We start from the raw sequence: 18,973 nt of genomic DNA, 5'->3' as shown, positions 1-18,973 counted from the left end.
GTAGCTATCCATCAGGTTAATTTCATGTTTGTAGTACTACGAAGTGCCATATTTCTGTAGCATTCTGTGCATCATTGTCACATGCATTTTTTGGTATATCAACAAGTGTGATTCCATCCATTTCATCCCCTCTCTATGCCACCCAATGATTTTTGTAGCTTCAGCCTTCCATTGCCTTGAGTGATATTCTTCTAGCATCCACCTTCACACCTTTGTTGAGGTAAGCCATGAACTGAAATAAATCCATTCTAAAAGTACTAACTAAAAGAATTACAAAAATAAAAAATAAGTGCAAAATCACTTTAATCCAGACTTTCTTACATTAAACACAAAATCATAGAAGTGTGAAAACAAAATTGTATGTGGTGCATCAAAGGCTTTGGTTGGAAGTAGAGACAAACATTGGTCAAACTAGGTTTGTGGAGGCAAGCAGCCTTTTTATCCTCAAACTTGTAATCTAACTACTAACTCAAAATCGAAGTTGAATCCTAGTATTTTATCAACTTTTTAAATGAAATAAATATATAAGTAAAATGTTGGACATGAGATGTGACACAAGGTCCGTTAGGACCCGATCCTCCCTGTAAAATATCAGGGGTGATGATTTATTATTGATTTTATGATGTCCATATTTTGGAAGCTGAAGTCTAACAAATACATGAATAAGGCGATACAATAACTGATTTTCCTTGCAGTCTATACAATATTGTCACATGGGCAATTTGATCTTGAAGACAATATCCCAAAAATTTGCCAATGTGAGCCTGAGAGGATCTGCGTGTGTCCTTGAGAGTGATGATTCCAACATTCTCAAATCGTTCAGAGTAGACTCTCGACAACATAAAACGATAATTATCATTAGTGGAAGTCCGAAGTAGAGCATGTAACATTCTCACTCTCCGCTTATCAATCAAGCGCTACATGTCTCTCCAACCTCGAGAAAATGGGAGTTTGAACACTGTAGTAAGTCGAGCTTTTAGACTTGTTAAGATCATTGCGAGGGTCTATCAAGGGTGCTTGTATGCTTTGGATGCTTGACCTCTTTGCCAAAGAAGCTGCTCACTCTTGAAGAAATCGCATCCCCCCTCGGCAAAGAGGCTCCCAATATATATTTTCTCTACTGGATTTTGAGGTTCCTATGCATGAAGGGAGTCTTCTCCGTGGAGATGGTTCAAAACTCTGCTGGGCTACGTGCAGATTCCAAATACTACACCACTCCGATTTCCATATGTCTGGTTCAAGAGAAGAACGAGCCTTCATTGGGTGTTGCGGCTCTCTTCCAAGCAAGTGTGGAAAGTCAGGATGCTTGAATCGTGGGATTCTAGCAGCACTCATCTAAACCCCCCCCAAAAAAAAAACACGTAAGAGAGATGCAAATCCCGAAATCGACATTGAACGTGTCATCCAGCTACTTTTCTCACCATCCCCTCAAGAAACCTCCGCCTCCACAGCGACGTGTCTGGTAATTTTACGGAGGAGGAGCAACGGGCGGATAGCCTGCTTTCAAAACAAAACGCAGAGAGAAAGATAAGTAAGGCGTGCAAAATTAGAAGGCGGTCATGATCGGATAAGGGACTAAGATCCCAGCTGCTACGATCATAAAAAAGCAGGATCTAAAGCGACAGAAGACAAAAAAACTCACCTTGGGGGGGTAATCGTAGGGCTACTTAGCACAATAGTGCTTCTTACCCCTACAGGGAGATCAAGGAGAGCTTATGCAGAGAGAAAGAGTGTGTAAGGGAGCGATGGGAAGTGAGAGGAGGATGCAAAAGGAGATGCGTTGGGATGGAAGAAGTACGTATAAATAGATAAGGATGACGAAGTGATATCCGTGGAAGCGTTAGCATTAATAAAGAGCCATTGAGACCATTAGATCTCTTCGACATCAAGGTGTAAAGAGGTGAGAGCAAACCAAAATATCCTTTTAAGCAACCGTGATGGAATATGCATCGAGAACAAGAGAGAAGAAGAACGAGAGACAAGCTGGCGTGGCTTATCTCAAAAGGGGCGTTGCGAGAATCGAACTCGCGGCCTCTCGCACCCAAAGCGAGAATCATACCACTAGACCAAACGCCCTTTGATGGAAGCAATTGATATTTTAAATTTATATTAAAAATTTCAAGCCTTGGCCAGTCTTGGCAAAACGAAATCTGCAAAGTAAGCAGCTATGAGAAACTGCTTCTTGAGAGGAGGAACATGGCAGTAGGGGCTATGGGTGCCTCCGACCTCGTTTTCGCCAGGCCCTCAACGATGCCTTTGAGTGAGAGATAAGCCGACATTGTAGTGCTGCACCGGCTCAGCCATAGCCCTCCCTCCTTATTCTTTTACAAAAACATGTCATTCCCGATGAAGCACGTTGTCGAAACGCTATGCGAAAGTAAGAGCCCGTTCCCGCTCATGGCTACTTGAGCGGGAATGCCCGAAAACCTTGGACGTTCACTATTTGCCCACCAGGCCAAAAACTGAGCGCTGTACCACCCCGTTGGATACTGATCCTACGATGGTGCCAATTTTAACGCGCAAGGGACTCAGAGGAGAGCTTGGAGAAACTGGGTAAAAACGTCCTCACACCTACGAAGTTCCTATGGATATGAACTACGGAAACTGGGTATTAGCATTCATACCTGTGAAGTTCCTATGGATAGCTTTCTGCTTCACAGGTCAACTATGGGAGAGCTCGACAAGTTCTTGGAGTTCGAATGCGAAGGCCCTCATTGAGAGGTTTTATACACCGTTTGGGTCGAGTTCCCTGATTTGCAATTGTGGTTTGGGAAAGCGTTGGATGTGTTGGCGTGTACTTCTCATCCCTTCATCAGCGAGATCGCCTTATGGAGTGAATGACTTTTGTCATTCATAAGGCCTGGCCAACAGATTAGAGGAACTAGAAGCAAAAAATAGAAGAGAGGAAGAAGGATTATGAGTGATCCACGCATGGAGTTCCTAAGTGGGGGAAGCTTGAGAGAGAGAGTGTAGGCACAATCCCTTTCCATCCCAACATCATCACTAAGACCTTCCCCAATTGGGCAACCCAAAAAACATGGATACTGTGGGATGAACACAGGAGATATGGGGGTGTTGCATACTCGAGAGGCCTACTTCAGGACTTTTCTAGATTCTTGCTTTATCCGTAAGGAATGTGGGCATTTCACGGGAGATTGTCCTGCGAGGGTGGAGGATACCACTCTTGCTACTGCTAATGGCCTGCCTGTAGAAGGGAATGTTTTAGGAGGTGACTTGGGTTCGATTGGGGATGCTTGTCAAATTAGTTGCTCAGTGTTGGGGGAGAAAGTGTCGATCTTGAGCACGCGGTGGGGGGAGAAAAGAAGTCGGGAAGGTTAACATAAGTCCTTAAGCTACAAAAGGGGAGGATTGGAAGGTTGTTGGGAAGAAGGGGAAAACGAAGATGGAGGCTACTAGTAGGGAGAAACTTTGGGTGCGAGGTTCAACATGCACAGACACCAAAGAGGGGGAGGAGGTACTAGTAGTGGTATCCCCTAGCATGAAGTCAAAGAGTTTGATGGAGATGTGGTGTCATTGCCATTGAAGGCAGGGGTTTTGAGGACAAAGACCTATCAGATGCTAACTATCAAAAACCATCCCTAGAGGACAAGCTGTCGAAGAAACCTCTCCATGAGGTCGACATAGGAAATGATTCTCATCATCAATCTCAAAGAGAAATAAGGATGTTGCAAGGCACTGGTGGGGGAGGTCGAAAGAGTAGGTCCAAATTTCATTGTGGGGAGTTGGAAAGAGTAGGTCCAAGACTCACTATGCGGGGGTGGGAAAGAGAAGGTCAAAGATACTTTTGAGCATATCCTCACTCGTAGGCAAGATCATGAGACTCAAGGCCCCATGAAAATATACGGTGGAGTAGAACTATAAGCTTGGGGTTCAACCATTAGCATTCTTGAATCTCAATTTAAGGGCTAGTAATATAGCCAACCAACAGTTTCTATCTTGAAAAAAAATGTGAATAAGCATGTTAAGGCTTGGAAATTGGTTTTGGAATTGAGGAAGCAGTTTGAATGAGGGAATCCAATAGAGGGTTTATTCAGTAGGTTAAACCTCTCACAAGGGATGGATGGCCAACGAATATAGTTATTGATGTGTTATGGTGGATGTAGGATTGGATGTTAGATTTAGCACATAAGTTCAATAAGGTAAATGTTGTAGGGATTTATAATATGGTGTTGATCCAAGAGAGAGAGTTACTCTCTCATCTAAACCTAGATGGGTTTCAAGATGGTGGACCAATAGAGTCAGATCAAAGTGGAGAGATAGCCCAAGTAGGACTCTTGACTTTTTTAATCTTGTAAATTGTGGAGGTTAGTTGTCGATGAAAGCTAGGCTATGATACTAAGTGATAGGTATCTCTTTTGTAAAAACGGTACAGAATCAATTTTCAAAATTTGTAGTAGTGGTCATAAGTAAATTGAAGGAATGCTCGTAGTTTCTTGGCACAGTACGTTTATGAACAATGTGGAAAGCAAGAAATTCTTTGTCCTTTGTTCATGTTTTGTCGGATAGGCTTTGGAGCGTTTTCTTTGGAGGAATTATAGCACCAAAAGTATCACATAAATCAAATCAAGGAATTCAACAACGTAGAGAGTCTATACACTCTACATGGGAGCTCATCATATGTGCCAAGTTAAGATCAATCTCAAGAAAAAGTTCAACACAAATTTCTTATCTCCAAATATGCTACAATAGATAATACAAATGGCGAAGACAATCGTGAAGAGTATTGGGATTCGATTCAAGTGTGAGCAGCATATGACTACTAAAAGATATGGGTTCTCAAGACCATGTCGGAATAAAAGTGCCAAAGAAGATGTGACTATGGGTGATCATATACCCCATAAGATTGAAGCAATTAGAACATTCCTATTCATATCAAAACGTGTCTTATAGAAAATATTTGGGATGCTTCATATTTTGACTATGCCACAAAATCTTCTTTTAGATGAGAAGATAACATCGATGGTTATGCATCCACTCTATCTCTAAGTAGAGATTTATGTTTCATTACCTTTATTAATGAATTTTTGGAAAAATATTTTTGAAGTAAATGTTTGATACATTCAAATCCATCTCAAGTGTTCAAAGCCTGTGCTGGTAATCAAACCAATAAACAAATGAAAATCACCTGATGTGAAAATGGAGGAGTATACAAATTGGATCTTGTAGGCATCATAGCATCAAGAGACAATTGACTTTTATAGGTGCACTCCTGAACAAAATGGCATTACAAAGTAAAAATGAGAGATTTTAGAATCAACAAGATATAATGGATGAAAAGAAGGTACCCCATCCTTATTGGGCTAAATCTTGTGCTCCTATAGTCTAATTGATGAAACATTAGTCTCACTACAATCTTACAGAACATCATCATGACCAAACGAAGCATTTACAATTGTTAAGCCTTCCATAAATCAATGGCATCCTCAATTCCAAGCCACGTTGTTGAGATCAATGCGAGCACTACTCATTGGCATGTGTCACTCACATGGCTCCCAGATTGTTCTCCGTGATTCCACAAGGGGGTGAAGGGGGAGGGGAATGTGGAAAGGAGAGAATGAGAAGGGGAAATTGAAGAGAATGAAGAGGGAAGGAGTGATGCATGGAAATCACAAGAGGCATATAAGGGAAACAAGAGCAAACACCATAGAGAACAAGAGAGCTTGAACTTGCATTTCCAAATGAGAACAAACAAATGAAGACCAAAGTCAAAGGTCTTCCTCTTTATACATTCTAGATTTTGAAGGAAGGGCCAATGCTATACTCTCTCAACTCTCTTTACCAGTCTCTTGCTTCATGCTTGACAATTCACTTGGTCCCAATTGGGTCCAAGGCATAATCTATCCCCTAACTCTACTAATCAAAACTAATCAATACTTTGAAAATAGTACAAAATAGCAAAATTGGCCCTATTAATCAATGCATTTAACATGCCCCCCTCCCTAAAGTTAATCCATCCTTAAATCAAGATGTGCAAAGAATTCTAGAAGATTAGGTGGCCTATATGACGACATTCACCGAATAGTCATTGGGAGATCCAACAAAAAATATGGTGTGGGAGCCAAAACTTAGTATCATGCATGTCCTCAAACGTCTACATGTGGTGGACATGGATGTTTTGGACGAGTAGATACATGAGGATCATTTTCTTTAATGTGGGGACCTTGTTTGGATCGAACACCAACTTTGATTGTATACTAAGATGCAAATTTTCTCAAAGGGCTCATTGATGAGACTAGGAGCTGAAATGCATTCCAAACCACATCCATGTTTAATTTGAGCACGATTTCTTGGGCATTAGAGTATTCAATAAGTGGGATCTTTGTGTTGACATTGTAATTTGTGATGAACTGTGACGCCCCTTTAAGATCCAAGTGGTAAGGGAGCTTGGTGGCTAGGGTACTTAGACCCAGGACCTTTAAATAGGGTTGTACCTCTGAATCTACAAAAATCTATAGCAATTTGGCCTTCAGTAGGTGACTTTGAAGTTTAAATGAGATTCATATCTACCGCCACACCATCCAAAGCTTTGGCCCATTTGCGGCCCAAAGGAGAGATAGAGGATAATTTAGCCACATGTTTGGTGTAAAGTTGTGTGGTGTTGACATGTCTTTTCTTGGGAGGCTGTGATGTTGAGAGCTATGATGAGGCCTTGCGATTTGGTTACGGTTGGAGTACCTCCTCGATCATCTGTCTTGGTAAGGAGATAGAATAGGTTCGAGAGGTTGAAGGAGTAGGAGATGTGGTTGGTTTAGAGGAGCGTGCCATCATGTGTTTCATGGGCACCAAATAGTTCCTCCTCAAAGTCAAATTGAAAGTCTTGTTCTTGGTCTAATGGATTCTTCAATAGGCGGCTAACAATGTTGGTGGAATCTAATGACATGAGGGCTTTCAAGTGTGTCGAGAGGATAATGTGGAAGCTAAAATGCAAGCAGGAGGGAGCATTCGAAGGTAGGAGGAATTCTAAAAGAAAATCGGCAACATACTAGCCTGATAGCTATGTCAGTGTCTAAGGTCCCAATTGTGTTTTTATAGATTAAGAGCTAAGTCAACGGTGTTGACTTAGCTATGGCAACAGCGCTGACTTAGCTATGGCAATGGAGCTGACTTAGCATAAGTTAGCATCCTAATCAAAATAGCTTTTGTAGTTAGGCTCAAGGTAATTTTATAGTTCTGGTAGCCTTTAGTGAATCATGTAGGTTGTATCACTTGAGTCCATATTTTCACCTGATGAGGTGGCCCATTGTTGAGAGTTCACACTTAACATCATGTGATCATGTGTGCATAGCACCATCACGTGATCATATGTGCATAGCATTAACCTTATAGAGTGCTATAAAGGAAAGGGTTAGATCCCCTAACCCTAACCCTAAAAGGGTTTGTATATATTCTATTTTTTCAACTAAATCTAGTGTACAGTTAGTCATGTGTGGTGTGCTCTCTAGCTGTGCCCTCTCTCCTCATCTCCACTCTTCTCCTCTCCCCTCTTCATTTTTTGTCATGGTATCAGAGCTCCCTTGCCTTCTGCTAAGGCATTGCGATTCTTGAGAGAGTGAGAGTGATTGAGAGATTAAGAGATCGAGTGTTCTCTTCCATTGAGAGAACTTCTTCTCCTTTCACTTCCATTGAGTGATAGAGAAATTTATGTCCATTGAGAGGAAATTTCCGTCCATTATTCTTTCTTTGAGTTCTTGAGAGATTTCATTTCTTGAGAAAGAGAGTATTTCTTGTTTATGAGAGAGAGAGAGATCTAGATCTTAGTCTTTGAGAGAGAGGTTTTGAGAGATCTGTGAGAAAGAGAAAGAAAGGTTGATTCCAAAGCTAAGCCTCTCCAACAAAGCTCCTTCGACGGCCGTCCCTATCAAAAAGCTCTTGAGGTGAGCTCCAACTCCATGCTGTAAGCACTTGTAACAAGGTGGCTCAATTGACTAAGGCCTCCATCAACAGTCCTATTGACCGTCGACACAACACTTTAGCACCCGGGCTGCAACGGACTCTTGTGCTATCCACAGCGTGCTACCGATTGGCCTGGACTTCCAAAGGTCCAAAGCAATAGCTGCACTAAGGTTCCAACGTGGCGCCTTCTACAATAGCTCCTTTGAGCTCACAGAGCTCACAGCGCACCTACAACTAAGCCAACGAGCTTCACGGCATTTCAAACAACACTCGACCTCAGCTGCCTTCATCTCTACAGCCGACTTCAAGGAGACTCTATAGCCCACGAATAGCATATGTACAACGTTCGGCCTCAACAATAATAGCTGCTTCTCAACGACCCAACGCCAAAGCTCATCCTTCAGCAGTCAAGGTGGCGGGCAAAACAATGACCACCAACACCTAGGAGCTCCTATGACTCCAACACCAAAGCTTCAATGCTAGCACCGACTCCACTCGTGTCTACAACGACCTCGATCAACAAAAACCACCTCAACTGCTCCAACAGATCTCAACAGCATATGGCGCCCCTATCAATGAGCTTTCCGGAATCTCCAACGTCCCTGACGGAGGCACTACAATAGCGGGCAACCTAGAATGCACAACGCCATAGCCAAATGAGCCCAAAGCTCTGCTATAGTGACGGCTTCCATAGCTCCAGTGCAAGCACACAGGCTGTAGCCTCCAACAACTATCATCGACGATAGGCTCCATCTAACAGCATTGCAACGAGCAGCGCCTCTGACGAAATGGCCTCCTAAGCTGAACTCTGCCCATCGTGCCGCTCTAGTGCCAACGCTCCCACAGCTCGCAACGAACCTCATCACACAACGCCACTCCACGCTCAGCAAGCGTGACTCCATCATTGAGGCAACCGATGAAACGGCTCCGATAAAAGACTTCAGACAGAATTTGAAGATCCGAACGAAATCTCTTCAGACTTCGGTGACACACGAATCACCATGTGTCTCTTATCCTCAAGAATTGTCTCTCTCTAACCCACCATCTGCCACGTGGCAGATAAGGTTGGGTCTCCTAACTATGGTTAGGTAACTGTGGACTAGTTAAGTGGACTGGTTAGGTTAGGCTTAGTTTAGCCAGTGGTCAGTTTTTTGCCATGTGGCAACCCTCACCTGATCTACCACATCACCCTTATTTGACATGTAAGCCTACCACGTCACCCCTACCAGCTTAGCAAGCCACATCATCAACCACATCATCATTGCCACATCATCTGCTGACATCATCATTTGTGCCACCTCAGCTGTCCAGTCAACACTGACCTCTGCAGGCACACACAGTGCTTCACAGTCACTGCATGTGACCACTTCTACCACCTCAGCACAGGGCTTCACAAGCACACCTCTTGCTAGGCACAGTGCCACATCATCACTGCATGTGACTCACAGTGACACATCATCATTGAGCACATTTGCACTCCTTTTGCCCCTCCACCTACATCAAGTCGTATCTCTTGATCCAGGAAGAATTTGAGGGCGCTCCAAAAAGGAAAGTCGCTCATTTTTTCGTGCTCTACGTGCTCGTCACATCACGTGCACATTTTGGTGCAAGTTACACTCACATTTGAGCCTCGCCGACAAAACCACTTCCTTCATGCACATTTGCCTCTACATCGACGCATCTGACCCAACACTTAAAAAGAACAAAAGAAAAGGAATCATTTGCTGTTCTTTCATCGATCAACGGTTGGTTTAGATCTAGATCAGAGTAGACTAGATTGCCATAGCGGGGACACTTTGAATTTTCCCAAGTTGCCAATCTAAGCCATGCCCAAAATTCCCGACTAGTACCTACTCGGAGTCAGTCCATATGCTCACACACAGTTTCATTTCATTACATTACCTAAAACCTTACATTCATTAGTTCAGTGAGCAGACTTTAGAGAGTACAGAGGCATTGTAGATTGTTTCAGTGGGCAGATAGCACTTGATTTCACACACACATGCCACCATTGTAAAGCCTATTCGGCTATCTCACGGCATTGTGCACATCATTTCAGCCTTGTAAAGCCTCTTGGCTATTCCCGGCATCATTGCCACAAGCCTTGTAATACAGATCAGATTTTATATACTGCAGTTCTATCTTCACCAACAGTACAGAGATTTCACTTGGCATAGTCAGTGTATTTGTAGTTGATTCATACAGAGATCGTCGCGACACTTTCGAGTACATTTCTTGCACCATGTCAACTAGCAACCTCAATCTAGAGGCATCTGCTAAGTTAGACAACTCCAATTACAGTACATGGAAATACCGAATGGAGACCATTCTTGTGCTTCATAACAAATGGGAGTATGTTAATGGGTCTACACCTAGACCATTGGATAATCCAGCCACCAGTAGCTCTACTCCATCTGTTGTCATAGCACCAGCAATGGGATCTACATCTAACAAACAATTTCCGCACCAGTAGCAGATCCTGCCATTGCCCGAAGCTCAAGCAGAATGGGATAAGAAAGACAAGTATGCCTATCACCTGATCAAGCAGAATGTGCAAGATGTCATGCTAGGACAACTCAACACAGTCAAGACATCAAAAGAAGCATGGGATATGTTTGCAGCTCTCTACGAGTCCAAGAACACATCCAGGATTCTCACCTTGAGAAACCAGATCAACCAGAGTTTCCGCAATAGCAGTGAAACTGGTCATGCTTATGTACTCCGCATAAAAGACTACAACAATTAACTTGCAGCACCATGATAGACTATGAACCCCATAGAAATGGTTTAAGTCATTCTGAATGGACTAGGAGAGGGATACGAGAATCTAGTCCAGAGTATTGCCATCCAATGGCAAATTCCAACACTGGAAGAACTTCAATCAGTTCTACTTGGTGAAGAACTCAGGACTCAGGCAATTCAAGCATGTAAAGGTCATTCTAATGATCAGGCATTCACAACTTCAAACAGAGGCAAAGGCAAAGGCAGAGGTAGATCATACTAGAAAAGTGGTCATCATCAACAAAATCAAACTCAGAATCAGCATCAGCATCATCCTCAGCAACATCAGAATCAGCAAAGAGGAAATCATTCCAACCGAGGAAGATTTCAAGGACAAGGGAATGCATCCACCAATGTGTCAAACATTCAGTGCAACTACTGTCACAAGTTTGGACACTATGAAAGAGATTGCCACAAGAAGCAGTACGACCAAGGCAGTCAATCCAGCACTAATCGAAGGACTTCTCGAGGCAAAGGAAATCATCATGGTGGACATTCTAGTCACAGTCATTTTGCAAATGAACATGGAAATATGTTTCTTGCAAGCGAGGAATTGCATCAAACTGATACAATGTACCTAGACACTGATTTCAATCCCAAAGAGGATTACAGCTATCAAGTCAACCAAGTGGAATAGGATCCTTGGTATATCAACAGTGGTGCATCATCTCATATAACAAATCATCAAGAATGGTTCACAGAAATGAAGCCATTAGAAGGACAGAAAAATGTCATCTACACAGCAGATAATACACCAAATCCAGTTCAAGGGACATGTGTTATCCCTATGAACAATTTCAATGGTACAAAAGGATTAGTCAAAGATGTGCTCTATGTTCCGAAGTTCAGCAAGAACCTTTTGTCAGTAGATCAAATGACGGAACACAATTACAAAGTCATCTTCAATGGTGATGAATGCACTATCAGAGACAAATCCAAAAGATGTCAGCTAGTAGCAAAAGGTGTCAAGGAAGGATGCTTATACAGAATGCTAGCTATAGTACCAGATAAGCATGCCATGTCAGCTCAACCGCAATAGATGCCACTATCTACAAAATGGCACAAGAGATATGGTCATGTCAATTTCAAGTACTCGTTAGATCTTAGGAATTAGAACATGGCAATTGGGATTCCGAAGCTACAGTTTCTTGGAAAAGTTTGTGAAGCATGCTGCTTCGGCAAACAAAAGCGAACCAACTTTGTCAAAAGTACCTCTCGTGCATGAGGTATTCTTGATTTGATACATATAGATGTATGGGGTTATGTCCAGACCCGCAGCATCAGTGGTTCACTTTACTACTTGACTTTCATCGACGACTACAGCAGATATTGTTGGGTCTACTTTCTGAAAGAGAAATCTGAAGTATTTTCCAGATTTCAAGAATTCAAAGCCATGGTAGAAAACCAGAAAGGCATAAAGATCAAGGTCATGAGATCAGATAGAGAAGGTGAATACATGTCTTCAGCATTCATGAACTTTTGCAAAAATCACGGCATTCAAAGACAATTCACATGTGCAGATACTCCTCAGCAGAATGCAAGAGCTGAAAGGAAGAATGGGACTTTAGCAGATAGTGCTAGAGCAATGCTTAGTGAAAAGCATCTTCCAAATCAGTATTGGGAAGAAGCAATAGCTACAGTAAACTATTTGCTTAATCGGCTTCCTATCGAACCGATACAAGGCATGACTCCTTATGAAGCATTCACTGGACACAAGCCACACATTGGGCATCTCCGCATATTTGGTTGCATAGCATATGCTCACATACATGATGATCATCGCAGGAAATTGGATGCAAAGTCACACAAATGCATCATGGTTGGCTACAGTGAAGAAAGCAAAGCATACAAATTGTATGATCCCATCAACCGCAAAGTCATTATCTCCAGAGATGTAATTTTTGATGAGGAATCAGAATGGAAAACCTCACCTACACAGGAGATAGAAGCATCAACTCCACAGTCATCTACAGAATAGGTTGATGAAGAAGAGCAAGAATTGCCAGCAACACCCCAAGTAGAGCCACAGCAGCTCAGACAGTCTACTAAGGAAATCAGACCTCCAGCCAAATTGACATATGCTCAAAAAGGCAAAGCAATTTAGGTGGAAACCACCAACTATGCTCTAATGACTACCATCATGGCTATAGAAGAGCCAGTGTACTTCGAAGACGCAGTAGACAAGCCAGAATGGCAAACTGCTATGAATGAAGAAATGGATGCTTTGTATAAGAATAATACTTGGGAATTATGTGACCTTCCACTAGGAAAGAAGGCCATAGCAAACAAATGGGTATACAAAGTGAAGTACAATCTAGATGAAAGTATTCAGAGATACAAAGCCAGACTAGTTGCAAAAGGATTTGCACAACAATATGGTCAAGACTATGATGAGACTTATGCTCCAGTAGCAAAGATGGATTCCATATGGTTCTTGATATCACTAGTGACACTCAGCAAATGGAATGTGTACCAGCTCGATGTCAAGAATGCATTTCTCAATGGTTATCTAGACGAGGAAGTCTACATGCAACAACCAGCAGGTTATGTTGAACCAGGAAAGGAGAATAAGGCTTGCCATCTCAAGAAAAGTCTCTACTCCTTAAAACAAGCACCCAGAAGTTGGTACAGCAGAATTGACAAGTATTTTGCTGCTCTGGGATACATGAACTCCAATGCAGATCATACTGTCTACTACAAAGTTCAAGGGGAAGACATTACTATTGCACTTTTGTACATAGATGATCTGATTGTGACAGGAAGCAAGGATAGCTTCATCAGAAAATTGAAACAAGACTTATCTGCAGAGTTCGACATGAAAGATCTTGGACTTATGCACTATTGTCTTGGAATTGAGTTTTGGAGAGATTCACATAGCACATTCATGAGTCAGCTCAAGTATGTTGACAGTCTCCTGAAGAAGTTTCATATGGCAGATTGCAAGATTGTAGCCACTCCCATGGAACAGATTTTGAAACTTACTAAAGATTCAAAAAAGCCTAAAGTCAATGACAGATACTATAGGCAGCTCATTGGATCTCTTATATATCTGACAATCACACGGCCAGATATTTGTTATGCAGTAAGCTCACTAGCACAGTTTATGGCAAATCCAAAACAGTCTCACTGGAATGGAGCCAAAAGAGTCTTGAGATACATAAGAGGTACAAGACAGTTTGGGATAGAATATAGAGGAAGTCATCCACGGTTGCATGGATACTGTGATAGTGACTATGTCGGAGATCATGAGACTAGGAGATCGGCACATGGATATGCACTTTTTCTTGGTCAAGGTGCTATATCATGGTTGTCAAACAAACAGCCAACTGTTTCTTTATCTTCTACTAAAGCAAAATATAGAGCACTCACTACATGTGCATGTGAAGCTATATGGCTCAGAAGACTATTGTCAGAAACAGATTACTTTGATGAGTCAAAGCCAACAACAATATACTGTGATAATCAATCAGCTCAAGCATTGGCCAAAAATCCAGTATATCACTCTAGGACAAAGCACATTGATGTCAGAGAGCACTTCATCAGAGAAAGAGTGTTACTTGGTGACATCACACTACATCATTTTGATAGCAAAGAAAACGTTGCAAACATCTTTACCAAACCACTCGGTAAAGAGCTATTCGAGAAACACCAACTAGCTCTTGGTTTGACGCATAGGAAGGACATTCCCATTAAAGGGGTGTGATGGAATGTAATGCTCAGTCCTTCTTTGATTCCCCAGAATCATCATCTTGAGGGAAGGCCTACTTCATGATGTTGATCTTGAGGGAAGGTGTTGAGAGTTCACGCTCAACATCATAGCACCATCACATGATCATATGTGCATAGCACTAACCTTATAGAGTGCTATAAAGGAAAGGGTTAGATCCCCTAACCCTAACCCTAAAAGGATTTGTATATATTCTATTTCTTCAACTAAATCTAGTGTACAGTTAGTCATTTGTGGTGTGCTCTCTAGCTGTGCCTTCTCTCCTCATCTCCACTCTTCTCCTCTCCCCTCTTCATATTTTGTCACCCATTCCATGACAACAGTGACTTAACTCAAAGTCAGCACCCTATTTATTAGGACAATATGGTTGACCAATTTGGAGATTTTTTATTGTGATTTTCTTCTTTGACATGTGGATAGCCCTTCAATTACTGAGAATCCAAATTTTGGCCTCTGAGGTGGCCAATTCAACCACCACCTTGACTTAGTCCTAAGTCAGGGTCTTGCTGGAAAATGATAGTTTGGCTGACCCAAGTAGTGAATCATTTTTGTGGACCTGTTGATTTGGGATAGGGGAACTCCTTCAAGCACTGAGATGTAAAATATTGTTCCATGAGTGGCCAATGCATCTATCAAGCTGACTTAACCCTAAGTCAGTGTCCTATTTGATTTTGCTAACTTGCATGACCAAAGTACTTAAAGGCCTCTTTTTTTATCTTGACAATAGTATCCTTGGCATTGAAATCCAACTCAAGGAATCATTCGGTGGTAATTTAGACTACCATGCTAAGTTAGCCTTAACTTAAGATCTGATTGGGAAATGTCACTTGGACCTGTCCTAACATTGATTTATGTGTATAGGACTCTTCATTGGCGGTGATTATGCTTCTCTTGGCACTTGGATGCAGATTTTTGGACATTAGGTGGCTAATCTAACCACCATGTTGACTTAGCCAAAGTCAGTCCTATTTTGAAAAGGTCTTTTTTGGAGAATTTTTTAGCCAAGATGTGCTTTAGTACTTTAATGAGTGTGCATATGACACTTGATGTCACCAAATGTTCCTTTGGGATCCAATTCAAATACCATGTTGACTTAGACCTAAGTCATTGCCCTAGATTGACACAAATTGGTGTACTAACTCCTAGTGGTAGATTCAGGTGGTGTAACTACGTACAATTATGTATTCCCAAAATCAAGTTGACTTAGTTGCTATCTGAGCATGCTGATATGGTGACATCCCTCTAACGTACCTATAAGTGGTGTGAAGTGCTGAGGAGCTTGTTATGTTTTTACAATATGTGTGAGACCAACATATTGGAATCTACGACTTGACCCCCAAGAGTTTCATCTAGGTTGGTTTGACTCGACTAACTAGGTGGTAAGTAGAGATAGTGGAAACTTGACATTTGACTTTAGACTAAGAGTAACTCACACTTAGACCTAGACTACTAGAATGAGTTTCACAAACCATGGACTCTACTGTCTCAATGCATGTGAGTGCTCAATAGGTGAGTGATATGGACATAAGGACCAAATCTGACTTGACTTATTGAGCCCTAGTAAAAGGATCAAAATTGTAATAGTGTCGCATACCTCATTGATAGCCATGAAGAGTAGGAATTGAATGGTTCTACTAATCGGGTCCTCATCATACTCAGGAAATCATTAGAAAGAAGTGTTGTTGGGATGGCTATGAGAACCTTTGTTAGTGAAGATTTCTTCTCCAATTGCAGTAAGATTGCCTTGATACCTTTGGTTTCTTCCAATGCAATAGGTTCTTGTGGGTCTACTCCATTTTTAGTAAGTTCTTATGGCTCTACCATAGTGCAAAGTGGATGGAATATTGCATTGAAGGAATGAATATGTGATCAATTGTGTAACCATACCTTGTGTAGTTTTTACTTTTGCAGATCCAACAATAGGTTCTTGTGTTCCTACTCTAATTTTAGGAGCAGGTTCTTGTGAGACTACTACTGGTACATTGCAATTGTTGATGTTGCACACTCAATCCTTCTAGGCTTCCACTCACATCGTTTGTTGCTGTGAAGGTCCAAATTCATTATCAATGCTGGTGGGAGATTCAATGTCACATTGACGAAGCATTGGTATCCAGATTTGGGTATTTCCTTCATAATATCTTGTGATTGCAATAATGATTGGGTATCCATCATTGGTGCCAATTGCTTACGAATAAGTCTTGTGTTCCTAAAGGAGTCTGATTGGGTTGTGATTATGCAATTGGAGGAGAGGGTGACAGATGAAGTGAAGTTTTTGGCATCCATATTTAGCCTTCTCCTTCAAAGTAGTCTTCCGCTTGAAGTTGATCCTTCCTGACCAAAACATTTTTGTGCCTTTGTTGTCTTCATCTACGCTTTGTTAGTGTTGATGATTGGGCTATTGAGCTCGCTGTAGTAGTCGCAGTTGATTGCAAGGGTAGTAATTCTATAGGAGGTGTGGTCCTGGTACCTTCAATCTCCCTACAAATAGACACTATTGAGGTCCAACCACCATTTGTTAGAGTGGCTATTCTCTCTCATCGAATTGATTTGATAGTTGACATTTGAGCACCATACCCATCCCAAAATAACATGTTCTTCAATTTTTCTAGGGGCATTACAAAGAATTGAGTCTCTACTAGATGGTTATCTATAGAGACTTGGAGTGCAATAGAACCCAAGGTAATCAATCTTGGTCATTAATGGCTCTTATTTTGGTGGAAGTAGGGTTTAAGGGGTACCTTTTGCAAGCTTTCCCATACCCCTTTTGCTATAAAGTTATGGCTTGCATCTGGATCAATGTTATGGCTTGCATCTAGATCAACCAACCCATTGGTTGTTATCAATGTTTGATCATGAACTTGAAAACACACAAGCAACCTAACAAGATTGATGACTTGGATCTTCAAAGATACTCTCATCCTCTAGGGTTGCTTTATAAATGGTCGGAGATGGTTTTGGACAAAGCTTTGCATTTCTAGCTTTGGCTTCTTCCTGGGCCTTTCTTTGTAGTAGTTCGAGCTCTTTCTTTTGCTCCTTAGTCAAGCAATCCATAACATCGTTTAAGCTTGCTACCATTTATATACCCATCCATTTCAACCCCACCCAAGGTTGCAACATGGCATGACCCTCGTCAAGTGATCTCCTCAACCCATAGGGACCTATGCCCCTATATTTCAATTTTCATTTGTGTTTCTTACACCATACAATAGTGTATAATGTCCCTTGTTTAGGGAGTTACGATCAAACCACTACTTACATTATACAATAGTGTCCCTCATTTGTGCTTGTTACACTATACAATAGTGTCCCCTTCATTTAGGGAATTACAATCAAACCACCGCTTACACCACACTTTTTCTACTTTCATATTGTAGGCAGACATAAGTTAAGCTTTGTCAAGTTCAAGTTTGATTAATTGTTGATACATGACTTCCTTAGCGAGTCTGTCCCTTAGTACAACCCTTAGGCTTGGCAGCAAGAATTCCATGGGGATCACTAGCTCGAAACTGAATCCAAGGCTAAAGGTTGTACAATTCTTAGCAACCTTATACACAGTCTGATAGGCCCATAGTGTCGATATAAGTTAATGTTCCCAATTATTTCTTTTGACCTCCATTGTGCATGTACATAGTGTTACAAAAAGTCTTATTCATGCTCTCGTCTTGGCCATTTTCTCTAAGATAATAAGGCTTAGATCTCCTATGGATGATTGGTAATTTGCTCATCATGATCGTAATCATTTTGTTGATGAAAGCTCTCTATTAAAGGCTTTGGCTTGCAATATCATGATTGTGTTTAAGGATACCGATGATGCTGATCTCTCTCAATACTTAGGAGGTTAAGGCTGATGGCCTTAGGGTCAATGGTGGGCATTGATGGCCTACTCATTGGACAATCCTTATAAAGATGATCAATGCACAACAAGTGCACAATGGTGCATGTGCATTCGATGAAATTCTGGCTGGTGCAGGTTGGTTTCACTTATAAGCGTAATGGTTCAAATAATGAGGTCTCTATTATTTATAACAAGTGACTTGTTTATGGATGCTCATCGGTCTGTGAGGGCCTTGACATGTGTAACAGTGAATGAGGTTTTTTTGTCATGTCCCTTACTTTTTGAGAAACAAGAGTCGTCTAATAGACCAGAATATATTGGTCATCTTGCATAGCATAGTGACTCAAAAAGCTAGACAATTTGCATTTGGGTTAGGTAGCAACAAATCTCCACTTGCAATAACTTGAGCTTGAGAGGATACTTGAGCTTGTATTCAAGTGAAGAAAGGGTAGGACTATTGAGAGAATGTTGCTCACTATGAGATGACGAAACAGGGATAACAACTCTCTAACAATAACTCTCTTTGCAACTTTTTTAATAGATGAAAAGCCCAATTGTATTTTGAGGTTAGAGAGAGAAAAACTAAGTCTAGTGAGGGACTAGATCTAGAGCTCAAGGTGAATCTAGATCAAGAACTCTCTGACCAAAAATTTGTTTGCACATTAGTCTAATTGAAGGCTCCGTTTTACTTTAAAACTTGCATGACAATGCCAATT

The 18,973-nt window shown here is 41.5% G+C and overlaps 1 long non-coding RNA gene and 1 other non-coding gene across 2 annotated transcripts; both read right to left on the bottom strand.

Annotated features, from left to right (window-relative positions):
- Positions 1-642: 642 nt before the first annotated feature.
- On the bottom strand, positions 643-1,836 carry LOC147902260 (uncharacterized). The gene is made up of 3 exons (XR_015540946.1): positions 1,643-1,836; positions 1,422-1,497; positions 643-1,335 (listed from the first exon to the last, which is right to left on the bottom strand). It is a non-coding gene; the product is annotated as an uncharacterized LOC147902260 (long non-coding RNA).
- A 168-nt stretch (positions 1,837-2,004) lies between these two features.
- TRNAP-UGG (transfer RNA proline (anticodon UGG)) lies at positions 2,005-2,076 on the bottom strand. Its single transcript has one exon. It is a non-coding gene; the product is annotated as a tRNA-Pro (tRNA).
- Positions 2,077-18,973: the final 16,897 nt, after the last annotated feature.

This window comes from Dipteris shenzhenensis, chromosome 5, assembly GCF_047967505.1.
Source record: "Dipteris shenzhenensis isolate YYH24624 ecotype China chromosome 5, Dip_SZ_1.0, whole genome shotgun sequence".
Classification (NCBI taxonomy): Eukaryota; Viridiplantae; Streptophyta; class Polypodiopsida; order Gleicheniales; family Dipteridaceae; genus Dipteris; species Dipteris shenzhenensis.
This window is presented reverse-complemented; position numbering and strand designations above follow the sequence as displayed.